This window comes from Diuraphis noxia, unplaced genomic scaffold (genome assembly GCF_037042655.1).
Source record: "Diuraphis noxia isolate RWA-SAM2 unplaced genomic scaffold, SU_Dnox_SAM2 contig0001, whole genome shotgun sequence".
In the NCBI taxonomy this organism is placed as follows: Eukaryota; Metazoa; Arthropoda; class Insecta; order Hemiptera; family Aphididae; genus Diuraphis; species Diuraphis noxia.
In genome coordinates, this window is record NW_028301711.1 from 17,137,168 (window position 1) to 17,150,295 (window position 13,128).

Here is a 13,128-nt window from a genome sequence, read left to right on the forward strand (position 1 = left end):
AAACGTAAAAAATTTTTTTTTCAAAAGCGTGAGGAAAACCCCTAAAAAAGTAACGAAAAAACAGGATTTTTACGTATTATCTGTTAGGTATCGACAAAATTGATTTTTTTATTTTGCTGTAACTCAAAAACGAATTATTGTGAAATACTTGTTATTTTAATCTAATGTTTATATAAGCGTTACCTGTTTACGATTAAATTATCAAAAGAAATTATAAAAGTTTTTTTTTTTAATGCTTATAAAAAAATTGGCTATCCAAAAATCTTTAAAATTGAATACAAGGTTTATTATGAGTTTTACTTATCGTACTAAAAAAAATCAAAAATCGTTAATCACAATTTTTGTTTATAAGCATATCGCGAAAATTTGCATTGGGATTATGAATAAATTGAGAAATCCATAAATTTTTTGTGATTTTGACGTATTTCGTAATATTTTTATCCTTGTCGTAAGGAAATATGCAACTCGTCTGAAATTATAATTAAAAATTAATTACTTTTATCAAAAAAACATATATTATGTAATTTAAATATAGGTAATATAATATATCCTATATAGACTGACTACAATTAAATATTAATCATCTCCATTTAGTACCTATCATTTTTCGTATACAATTATACCTAGAGTAGCATGGGGTAAAAGTGCGCGTTTTCTATTTATTTGGTTTTTATAATGTGATAAACATTTTAATATGCTCTCAAGTGATATTTTTTCAAAAGGTAAACTTATAAGGAATTTAAATTTATAGATTAAACTTTATTTTAATATACCTTTAAATAATTATTTGCCAAAAATGAAAAAAATAAAAATTGGGAATCTTACCCCATGCGTGGGGTAAAATTCCGTATAGGTAGGGGTAAAAGTCCTTATGGGAAATTAATATAGACTTAGTTGTGTAGAATAACTCTTTATTAGAAATTATTAATCAAAATATATTTTATATTTAACAATATTAAATATTATAATCTTTAAAATACATAAGGAACTTGGTTACCTTGTTTACAGTCCAATATTATTATTAACTTTTATAACTAAATTGCATAATACAATTAATATAAAAAAAATTAAAAAAACATATAATCGTGACTAGTTTGACAATTTGTTTCATTTAACTCATATTAAACATTTGAACAATATCTTTCCCTGAATGGAAAAATAAATTATTTAACACTTAAAATATTAATTAATGATTATAAACATAAAAATAAAACAATATATGCTTAAATTGCATAGTTTAAAATATAAAATAAATAATCTCTTTCTCATAACTAACTTGTCAATTTCAATAGAAACTTTTAATACAAATTTAAAAAAAAAAATAATTACCTCTTTTTCATGACTACCTTGTCAATTTTAACAAATAGATATTTAAAATACAAATTTAAAAAAAAAACTGACATTAAAAAATGTAACTGAAGTATTATTTCTATGAACATAAATCGCATACAAAGTCTTTATGGGGATCCTCATAGTATGAACATGCTTCATGCCACCAAATGTTACATTTGCAACACATAATCCAATCTTCAGTTGGTGGATCTTCATATTTTTCATTACATGCTGGACAATTTTCTTTGTAAGTTACTGTTGTAGCTGATTCAGCGTTAACCGGTGTGCTTACTTGTTCAGAGGTATCAGCTTTTTTAAGTACTTTTTTCTTGTTTGGTTTTGATTTAGTTTCAAATAAATTTCTTCTTGCTTTCTTATCTGCTTTTTTTTTTTCAGAAATTAGTTTTGCATTTTCCTTATCTTTTTCTAAAGTTTCAAGTTGGATTTTATAAGGAGTAGAAGACAAAATTTCAGATTTTTTACCTTTGGCACGACGCTTTCTTTTTAGTGATATTTTCGGGAGAGGTATTATATCTGCAGGTGACACTGGGGATTTTATAATTTTTGAAGTTGAGGCTTGAAGTATACTATTTTCTATTGGCTCTGTAGATATATTAGAAGAAATTACTATAAGCGATGATGTAGATTGCTCTTCAACTGTTTGATTTAATTGAACTTCATCATTAACAAATTCAATTGGCATATTTAAAATGTCTAATGGCTGATCATTTTGAGGATCTTCAGAAACTGTCTGATCTGTCACTGTAGAAGGTAGAAAATCATCATCACTAAAAATATTTGGGTTGAGTGGCCAAATTCCACACATTTGAAATGCATTTAATGCTTTGCTCATTGTTGCAGTTTCTCCATATGCATTACCAAAAATTTCTGCAAGTTGATATAAAGTGACCACTCTTCCAGGATGTGTGGTTGTCCATATATCATAATGGTAGGCATAGTAGTCTTTTAACGGTTTGAAGAAACATCTATCTAATGGTTGAGTACGATGACTTGAATGTGGTGGTATACTTACCAAATGTATAAAGTTAGTTCGGCAATATGTTATTGTATTTATATTAATATGTGAGGTGTGATTGTCCAAAATAAGTAAAACTGGGGAGTCTTCAGATGGTTTAACATGATGTTTAAAATGTTCTAACCACTTTAAAAACAAATCTGAATTTATGTAACCACTGTCAGATAAAAAACCTAAAGTTTCTGGGGGTGCACCATTCAAATATTCTTCTTTCATTCTTTTTCGCGGAAAAACTAAAATAGGGGGTACATAAATACCACTCGCACTGAAGCAACAAACTGCAGTAACTAATTCACCACGTTCGGCAGCTACAGATTTTCCTACTATTTTTTTTCCTTTAGACGAAATCACTTTTGGGACTTTATTTGGTACTGTAAGTATTCCTGTTTCGTCCATATTGAATATACGACTTGGTGGTACATTCAATTTTTGATACACTGTTTTTAAATTATCATAAAATCGATTTATTTGATAACGATTGAATCCCATGATTCTCGCAACACTTGTTTTTTGAGGAGTTCTTAATGATAAATCATGTCTTACAATAAAAGAATTTGCCCAGTCATATCCCGCTAATTGTTTTTCTTCATTAAATCGATGTTCAATGTCATTTTTTAATGCAAACTGATATGCTAACTGTTGTAATTTTTTAAAAGATATCCCATAAAATCTATTGTCTAAGTCTTTACAATGTTTTGCTAACTCATTTTCTTGTTCATCATTAAATGTTCTTTTAAAACGTCCCAATGATGAAACACCATGTCCAACTTTTAATCTTTTTCTTAGTGCTGACTCTCCTATCCCTAATTGCATTGCTGCACTACGAACCGATACTCCACTATCAATTAAATTTTTTGCAGCATTATATATTACTTCAGTAATTGGGACACGATTCGTTTTTCTTACATGAGTTCTAAAATGAAAATTATAAAGGGCAGGTATTCAATAAAATATAGTAATTAGAAAATTAAATTGTTCCTGGCCCGGGGTAAGAGTACGTACTGCGAACTTTTACCCCAATTTAATTTTGTACTCTTACCCCAAACGAACATTTTTAACTAATTCATAATTATCTTTTTATCTGTGTAACAATACTATTATACGACACTTGTAATATAAAGTTTACAACATATTACAACATTTAATTAACAGTATCATACCTATTACAAGCGGTATTAGGTTACAAATAAACTTTAGAAAAAACTAGAATATTACATCAGATGATTGAGTAATTTAACTTACCTCATAATTAACAAAATAGTGTTCCAACCATGTGCAAACACACGGACGATCGTGGAGAAATGATAAAATAATCATTGATAATATACAGTTTGACCATATATTGAAAATTAAATTGATAATAGCGAAATTGGACTCTTACCTCATGTGCACTCTTACCCCAGGCTACTCTACCATTCAGTGGCGCCGAACTAAAATTTAAGTAGTCTGGCAGGGAGATATCTTACACCCCCATACCACCTACCCCCCTATTTTATGCAGAAATTCGTGGGGGGCTTTGCCCCCCACAACCCCCAACAGCACTATAAAAAACAATTACACAATAATATCAATTATGATGAGATACACTTACACTTTCTTAGCAAACTAAGGAGTAAAAGATGGGTTCCCTGATTTGTTTGTTATTTATATTAATATTAATTTATAAAAATTTTAAAATCAAATACTATATTATAATATAAGATAATTATGTTACCATGGGGTATTAGGGTTATTATTTTTATTTATGTACATTAGAATAAAAAAAAACTTAGTCAATATTTTATGTAGGTACAGAAATCAAGTTTGTTTTAAAATTACATAACAGTATAACAAAAACATTCTGTTACATTTAAAATTAAAATATAATAATATTAAAAATAATAAATATATTTATAATAGGTATATTATTTAAAATTATCTTAATATTTTAATAAGTCAAAGCTTTTGTTAAAACAGAAGACCTCATGGCAAAGTTGTCTATAATTTTGTCAGTATCAGTTTTTATATTAGATTCACAGGAAATTATCATTAAATCTTCAAGTCGATCTTGGGCCATGGTAGAACGAAGTCTTGTCTTTATTAATTTTAGTTTTGAAAAGGTTCTTTCTGGCGATGCGCTGGAAATTGGTAATGTAACACCAATTTTTAGAACAGTAAATAAATTTGGAAAAATGTTTAGTAACCCTTTATTAATAAATATTTGATATGTTTTCAAAATACTTAGAGAATCATTAACAGATTCATTTTCATCAACAGAGTAATTTGAACTACTTGAATCTGACTCGTCTGATAATGCATCATTTAAAACTATAGATACATTTTTGTCTAAAGATATTAAATTAATATTCGATTTTACAAGTTGTTCATATTCTCGTACAACATCTTCTTTATTAAGAATTTGATTATAATTATTACAGATGGATGAAAATGCATCAACAGGTATATTTTTATTTTTCATAGTACTAGAAATTACTTTAATTGTTAATAAAGATAGATCCATAGCTATCATAATAGAGTTATTATTAAACCTTTTATTAAGTTCAGATAATACTTTATCAATAATCACAAAATATGTGTTTACTTTATAAGCCATCACAGGATCATTTATTTGTTCATCGTTAGACAATTCACCGGGCTGTTGTGGAACTCGTCTAAGTCTTCTTGTTGGTAAGGTCAGTTCAAATTCAAAATTATTGTCTTTGGCAAATTGTTTTACTGATTCATAAATATTGAAAAACATGTCACTAGATCTCAAACATTTAATATTTTTTTCTGTTTTCTTTATTAGTTCAATAGCCAATAGTATATCAATATTATGAGCTTGTAAAGCTCTACTAACAGGTTCAATAAAATCAAATACTTTTTTAAAAATATGTGCTGTCAATAAAAAATTAAAAGACGGCAAAAAACAAAGTAACCCTGTACATTCTGCACCTGTTTTAAAATCAACCTGTCCTTCTAAACTTTTTATATCTTCTAAAGTTTCTAAAATGGAATCCAGTGTTTCAAGCACAGTTGTTAGAGCATAAGCTTGAGACATCCATCTTGTGGTTGCAACTTTTTTTAATGCCTTTACACGTGCATTTGGATATAATTTTTTTTGTTTTTCACGATACATGGAAATTCGCTTCTTACTACAACTGATAAAAGTAAATAGTTTCTCCATATTTCCAAATAAATCAACAGCTTTAGCACATGAACCAACTGCAGAAGTTATTATCAAATCAAGTCTATGAGCATGACACCAAACAAATATTGCTTGAGGATTTACCTCTTTGATTTTAGTCTGTAGCCCGTTGTATTTACCTTGCATGCTGGCCGCTCCATCATAAGACTGTCCAACTAAAAAATTTTTCCAATCCAAATGATTGTACTCCATAACTTTTATAAACAGATCAAAAAGAGCTTGGCCAGTAATGAATATTGATTCTTTGATGGAAATAAGTCTTTCAAATACTTTTTCTTCTTTTGTATAACGAATCACAAATGAAACTTGTTCTCTTTTCGAAATATCAAAAGTAGAATCTATACTTATGCTAAAGAATTTAGCATTTTGGATCTCAAATTTAATAATAACTAATATTTCTTGTGCTAGAGCATTTATAAGTAAATTTTGACGTTGCCAAGATATAAATGAAAGTTCTTTTCTGTTGCTTATTTTGAGATTTGAAACATGAATTGAAATAGCTGGAGAATACTTTGCCAAAAGCTCGACTAAATCTTTAAAATTACCTTTATTAAAATCCGACCATTGTTCTCGATGACCTCGAAAAGCCAATGAGTGGTATCCCAGATATTTAGTTATTTCTATCAACTGCCCTACTATTTCACGATTAAGTGCTACTTGCTTCTTTTGTTCTTCAACTATTGATGGTATTAATGGTAACGTTAATTCTCTCAATTTTACTTTAAGTGAAGCTTCTACATGTGCATCAGTAGTCTCATGTCCCATTAAGGATATAGACCCATTTTGGAATTTACAAAATCCATCTGATACCCAGGCTTTCTTACTTTTTTTTCCAAATAACATACAATGCAAGCAAAATACTCGGTTTATACCAGGAGAATAAGTTAACCAATCTCTATGCATCATCGTTCCATCTGGTAACTTTCTGTAATACCAAGCTTCGTGAAAGCATCTGTTGTTAACTTTGGGAAATTGAGAATTTGGTAAATCTGTAGCTTTTGGTTGACATGAGCCCAATTTTAAAATCATATTTATCATCTCTGGAGTATAACGGTCTATTTTTGAAAAAAATTGGGTCATTTTTCCATTTAAATGAATTTGATAATGATTCTAATTCATCACTATGTGTATCAAACTATAAACAAACAAACATAATTTAAGTTAGTGGTATAAAAAAAGCAAAGTATTAAATAAATCATAACTTAACATTAAATTACATACTTGATATTCATTTAAAATAGTCGATACTGAATCGTCAATGACATTAATGACAGAAATATTCTCTAGAAATTGAGATCCATTATCACTGTTTTCAATGTTTTCACATCTTGTTAGTAAATTGATTTCTTGAGTCTAAAAATACATAATATTATAATACTTTTATTTTTATGAAATTTTAAAAAAGATTTTAATTTAGCATAGCATATTGATTTACATTTGTTGATGGTAAATCAGCATTAATTTCAGAAGTGGCCAATAACTTTTCTGATACATCCCCATCATCACTATTGTTTTTATCCATATCTATCAAATTACTAACATTTGATTGGGATATCTAGAAATGTGTAAATATTTTTTATTTATTATACACAGAGGAAATGAAGGATATAAAGGTATTATTTTACCATAACATACAGTTTTTATAAAACTAAAATTAACCACTAATTTGACTCAACTATGAAGTTTGTAGTATAAAAATTAGTTAAAAGACCTAAACAGATTTTTGTATTTTATTTTTATATTCTATATCATCATTAAAAATAGGATTATTTTCTAAAATAGAAATAGAAGATACAAAAAAAAAAAATAATGACATGATTAAGAATTAAATTTGTAACACTTTATATAAGTGCTTAAAATTTACAAAACTCCAACTTACATGACAATTATTTAAAGTAATTGAAGTAGAATTAACATTTTTAGTTGAATAATTATTTATTAATGAATCAGATTCATTTCTACTAATTTCATCAACTGACATTAAATTATTATTTTCAAGATTCTAAAAAAAATTAAAATTAAAAACCTATTAAAGTTTTACCTATATTTGTAGGTAACATAAAACAATTAACAAGGATTTAATTTACTTGGTATTCATTTTCATTCACATCATTTTCTAAATCAGTAGCACAAGCTATAGTAGAATTCGATAACAATTTAGCAATATCACATTTGACTTTATCTGTTTTTAATAAACAATCAAAATTTTCTTGAGGAATCTAAAACGGTCAAACATTTTTAATTAAATAATAAATACTATACATAGGAAAGGTTGGCCAAACTATATTAAATCATATCAGATATCAGAAATATTAATTATACTTACATATTCCCCAAGAAAAACTTGGACACATGGTACACATGATTTTACTCATGTTCTTAGTTGGTATAAAAAATAAATAATTAATCATGACTTATCAGTACCTATAATTTATGTTTGTCTCAACAGCAATTTCATGCAAAATAACCTTTTGAATATATAATCATTTTTTTAATTTTAGGAACCTTAATAATTAAATAACTTTTAACACATATTAATTTTGGTTACCTATTAATAGTTTAATAGTTTTAAGTTAACTAAAATCTAAATTATTAGTTAGTTTTATTTTTAAAAAAAATTGGATTTAATATATTTTTAATTGTTATAACTTATAATTGCTCTTAACAATGCACCATGAAATCTTGTTGCTATCTATAATTTATTAATGATAATTATTACTTAACTAGGTATATATTATTTTATAGCTATGTACAATTAATAAAATAATAGTTAAAGGGACTACAGCCGTTAAAAATATATAATAGGGTAAATTTTAGTATAGTAAGAAACAGGTTGGTAAATATTCCTATTTGATACCAGTACAGACATAAGTAATTTTTTTAAACTAATAAAATACCTAACTAGAAATTACCCATATAAAATATAAATTAAATAAGTAATACATAATAATATGTAAATTGTATAATTATAAAATACTATAGATACTAATAAAAGATACTAAACATTAGTCATTAATACATACCTGAATATGCATGTACATTACTACTTTAAAATATGATAACTATTTTATACTTACTTTTACGTTTGTTTTGAAGTACATAGAAATTTTTTTTTCTTGTCGACTATATGGCGTTTCTGAATTCTTCAGTATTGTTTCAGACATTTTAGTATTGGGTTTTAACTTTTTTTTTGCACAAGCATTTATATGCCTTTTCCAATTTGTCAAATTGATATTAGAACGAACTTTTCCACAAAACTCACAGTTTGTATTTGACATTTTTATATTTTATAGGTAATTATAATAATATTTAAACACAATATTGGCCAGGACTTTTTACCAAAACGGAATAAACTATGCATACATAAGTTTAAAATGTCTATTTAACAAGAACGATTAGTGATTACTCAATAAGACAATATTGCCATTTGCCAATTAATAATATGAAACATAAATAGAATTTCAACAATAATATTGTATTTTGCTGTTGCAGGCTTGCAACCTATGCTTATTGAATGCACAAAGTTCCTAAATAGCTGTCATATACCGTGGTACCTAGATAGTAGGCTAATCAGTATTTTATCAATCTTTGACTATCTAATGTCTATTGAATAATATATATTAAATATTTAAATGATTGACAAACATTTTTATAACCTCATAATTTATTCAACAAATATCTAAATTTTCCAACAGGCATCTCGCATCTGGGTAGTACCACCCACCCCATAATTAAGTATGGCACTTGCCATACTTGACCACCGCTTTCGGCGCCACTGCTACCATTGCATTCAAATTTAACACATCCATTATAGTAACCTAATCTCAATCTTTACTATACAGCAAAGCGATACAGACTTGCCCACTTTTTATTTATAAACTTCCATATTTTCATTTTTTTTTTACATAATATATTTACACATTTATAGATTTTAAATACAAATATGAATCCAAGACCTATTATAATTTATATAAGTAAATTTTTTACAATATTTTGTATTCAATTAACTGTTTTACCTCGTGTTTTCATGTACCTATCTGGACAGGCTGGACAGCATGACTCATTTTTATTTAAAATTACATTTTATGTTTTTTGCTTTAAAAAAAAGGATCAGGAGAACATTTAAAGAATATATTTTATTTTAACATTATTCAACTTTATTGATATGTCATTTTCAAAATATTTTTTAAATTTTATTTTTTAACCTACAAATTTAATTTGTTGTGCATCTTGTAAGAATATATTAAAAATAATGTTATTCAACATTATCAATTAAATTTTTTTTAAATGTTGTCACTAAATTAAATTCAAAATAATACATTTGAAACATTTTGAAAAAGTTGTATTTAAAATATTTCTAAAAAATTATAAGAACATACAACAAATAACATTATCGATGAAACTTAGTTATAAAGTTCTCAGAATATTTAAGTTGAGAAATTGTTATCTGGGTTCTGTTAGTCGTAATAATTCTGGATTACGAGGTTTATAAGGAGTTGTATAAGTAGGTTTATAAGGAGTAGGTATTATCATTTTTTGAATATCATTATCAGTTTTAATAGCAACCTCTTTAACATCATTAACAGATGATTCAACATTTGATAAGGCTTTTAATATTGGTTCATAATGTTTTACTTTTTCTTCTGATGTATATTTATCGTTTAAAACTGTTTTTCTATAGTTATTTTGTAAATTTTTTTTAAGATTAATTATTTTTTGGATTTCTTTTGGTGTATATTCAACGTATATATAAAAATATATTTTTTTTTCAAAAATTATAAAACGTACAAAAGTTATCAAAGGTGAAGAAACAATATTAACAACAGAATTAAGATTTATTGATTCATTTAAATTTTTACCAAGTTCTTTAGATAAACTAGCAAATAATCTTGAAAAACATCAATTTAAAGAACTTAGTAAATATTTTCCTAAAAAATATTTAAATTTAATAACTAGGAAGTTAGCTTATCCTTATGAGTATATGGATTCTGAAGAAAAATTTAATGAAACATGTTTACCACCTATAGAAAATTTTTATAGTTCTCTCACTGATAAAAATATAACCAAAGAGGAATATGAAAACTCACAAAAAAATTGGAAAGTATTTAATATACAAAATCTTCGTGAATTCACCATGTTATGTATTATAAATATAAATAATAACATAAACGTATTATATAGACATTTATTGTTGACAGTATAAATCGTAATGACGTACAATATATTTCTACTCGCTAATAACCGATGGACAGTCCCCACCGATCGTAATATGATACTTATGATTATTGTTAGTATAAACAATATAGGTGTAATATCATATAATATAAATGCTGAATATGCAACATCTTTTTCCTTAAAAAAAAAATATATATATATATATAAGTAGTATTTTGTGTATTGCTTAATCGCTATGTTAGTGTGTTAGTAAGTTTAATTACATTAATTATAATCACTTGGAGAATATCGCTGAGGTGGTTTTCTAGATCTAATTGGTCTGGGTGTTTTATTTATTATTATAGTATCAGGATTTTGTTTTGCACCTACGGTTTCAATATTTTCAGTATTTTCATTTATTTGTCTAGTGGGTGTAAGTGAAATTGAATTATTCGCTGGTGTCAGCGATTTATCAATGAGTAATTGATCATTGTGTCTCTTCCAAATAGTTCCGTCATCGAGCTCTAAATCGTGTGTATTACAACTAATGGATTTGATAATTTTACCCTTTTGCCATTTATTGTTATTATTCCTATAATCTCTAGCTAAAACATTATCACCTGTATTGAATGATACTATCCTATTACCACCATTGTTTATTTGTGATATTTGTCGTTCAATAACCACTTCACTTGTATTCGGCATTAACGCGTCAAATTGTAAACGTGTTGATCGACCTAACATTAGTTTAGCTGGCGTTTCTCGTGTTGTTGAATGAGGTGTATTACGATACATCAAAAGAAATTTATTTAATTGGGATTGTGCAGTCGAGCATTTTTAAAAAAAAAATTTTATTGTTTTGACTGCTGATTCCGCACAGCCGTTTGATTCTGGGTGAAATGGAGCGCCTGTCATATGCCTTATACCTAGATTTTTGCAATATGCTTGAAATTCAAAACCAGTGAAACATTTTGCACCATCTGATGTAATTGTTTTTGGAATTCCAAATCGTGCTATCGTTTCTGAAAATTTTTGAATAACAATTTCTGCTGTCATAGAATTTATTTGAAATACTTCTAACCATTTTGTGGTTGCGTCAACAATGACAAAAAAATATTTATTTTGAAATGGACCAAGAAAATCGCAATGCACTCTAGTCCACGGTTTTTCTGGCCATTTCCAAGGTGATGTTACAGATTTTGGCGGATTTTGCCTGACATTAATACAATTGTCGCAACTTTGTGTGATATTTTCGATTTCTTTGTCCATTCCTGGCCACCAAAAGTATGATCTCGCTAAACTTTTCATACTGGAAGAACCCATATGACACGAATGAAGTTCCTTGAGTATATTATTTCGAAATTTAGATGGTATAATAACACGGTAACCCCATAATAGACATCCCTGTTCGGCTGTTCCACTGCAATTTGAGTTTTTCGTAAATTATATGAATTAAGTTCTAAATTTTTAGAAAAATCACTATTCCATTCTCCTGTTTTGACTGCGTTTAATACTTTGGCGAGAATTGTGTCTCTACTTGTTTCAATTTTTATTTTAGACCAGTCTAATGTGAAAGGTGATTGTTCGTGAATAAAATTAAGACTAATACATTCTTCATTATGATTTTCAATTTTTAATTTTGAACTTTTTATTCGTGATAAAAAATCGGCTGTATTATCTTCGGATTTTACATATTTTATGTCGAAATCGAATGATGATAAAACATAAGCCCATCGTTGTAATCTATTAGCCGCGTAAATTGGGATACCTTTCTTATCACCGAAAATATATATTAACGGTTTATGGTCGGTTTCTAATAGAAAATGCCTACCATATAAATAGTCATAAAATTTCGCAACCCCGTAAATAATTGCTAAAGCTTCTTTTTCAATTTGTGGAAATTTACATTCTGACTCAGATAGAACTCTTGATGCATATGCTATAGGTTTTTCAGTACGATCTAGGTACACATGGGAAAGAACTGCGCCTAGTGCATAAGATGATGAGTCTACAACGAGTTTAATCGGAATATTATGATTATAATGTGCCAATACGGGTTTCGAAATTAAAATTTGTTTGACCTTATTGAATGCTTGGTCACATTTTGGTGTCCAATTCCATTCACTGCCGTTACGTAAAAGAGTGTACAATGGTTTTAAAATATTTGCAGCGTTTGGAATAAATTTTATATAATACGTAACTAAACCTAAAAATGATTTTAGCAATGTTTTATTTTCTGGGACAATGGCATCGTTTATAACATCTGTGTGTTTTGTTAGTGTGTGTAAACCATTTTCATCTAACCTGTGACCCAAATATTCAATTGACTTTTGCATGAATTTGCATTTATTCAACTTTACTCTTAAACCTGCATTTGACAATACATTTAGTAATTTGTCTAAACGAGCATTGTGCTCTG

The 13,128-nt window shown here is 27.3% G+C and overlaps 1 protein-coding gene across 1 annotated transcript in view; it reads right to left on the minus strand.

The window, feature by feature from the left end:
- Positions 1-13,128, minus strand: part of LOC149060012 (uncharacterized) — a 149,476-nt gene that overhangs the window by 40,423 nt on the left and 95,925 nt on the right. The gene's annotated exons all lie outside the window — the stretch shown is intronic.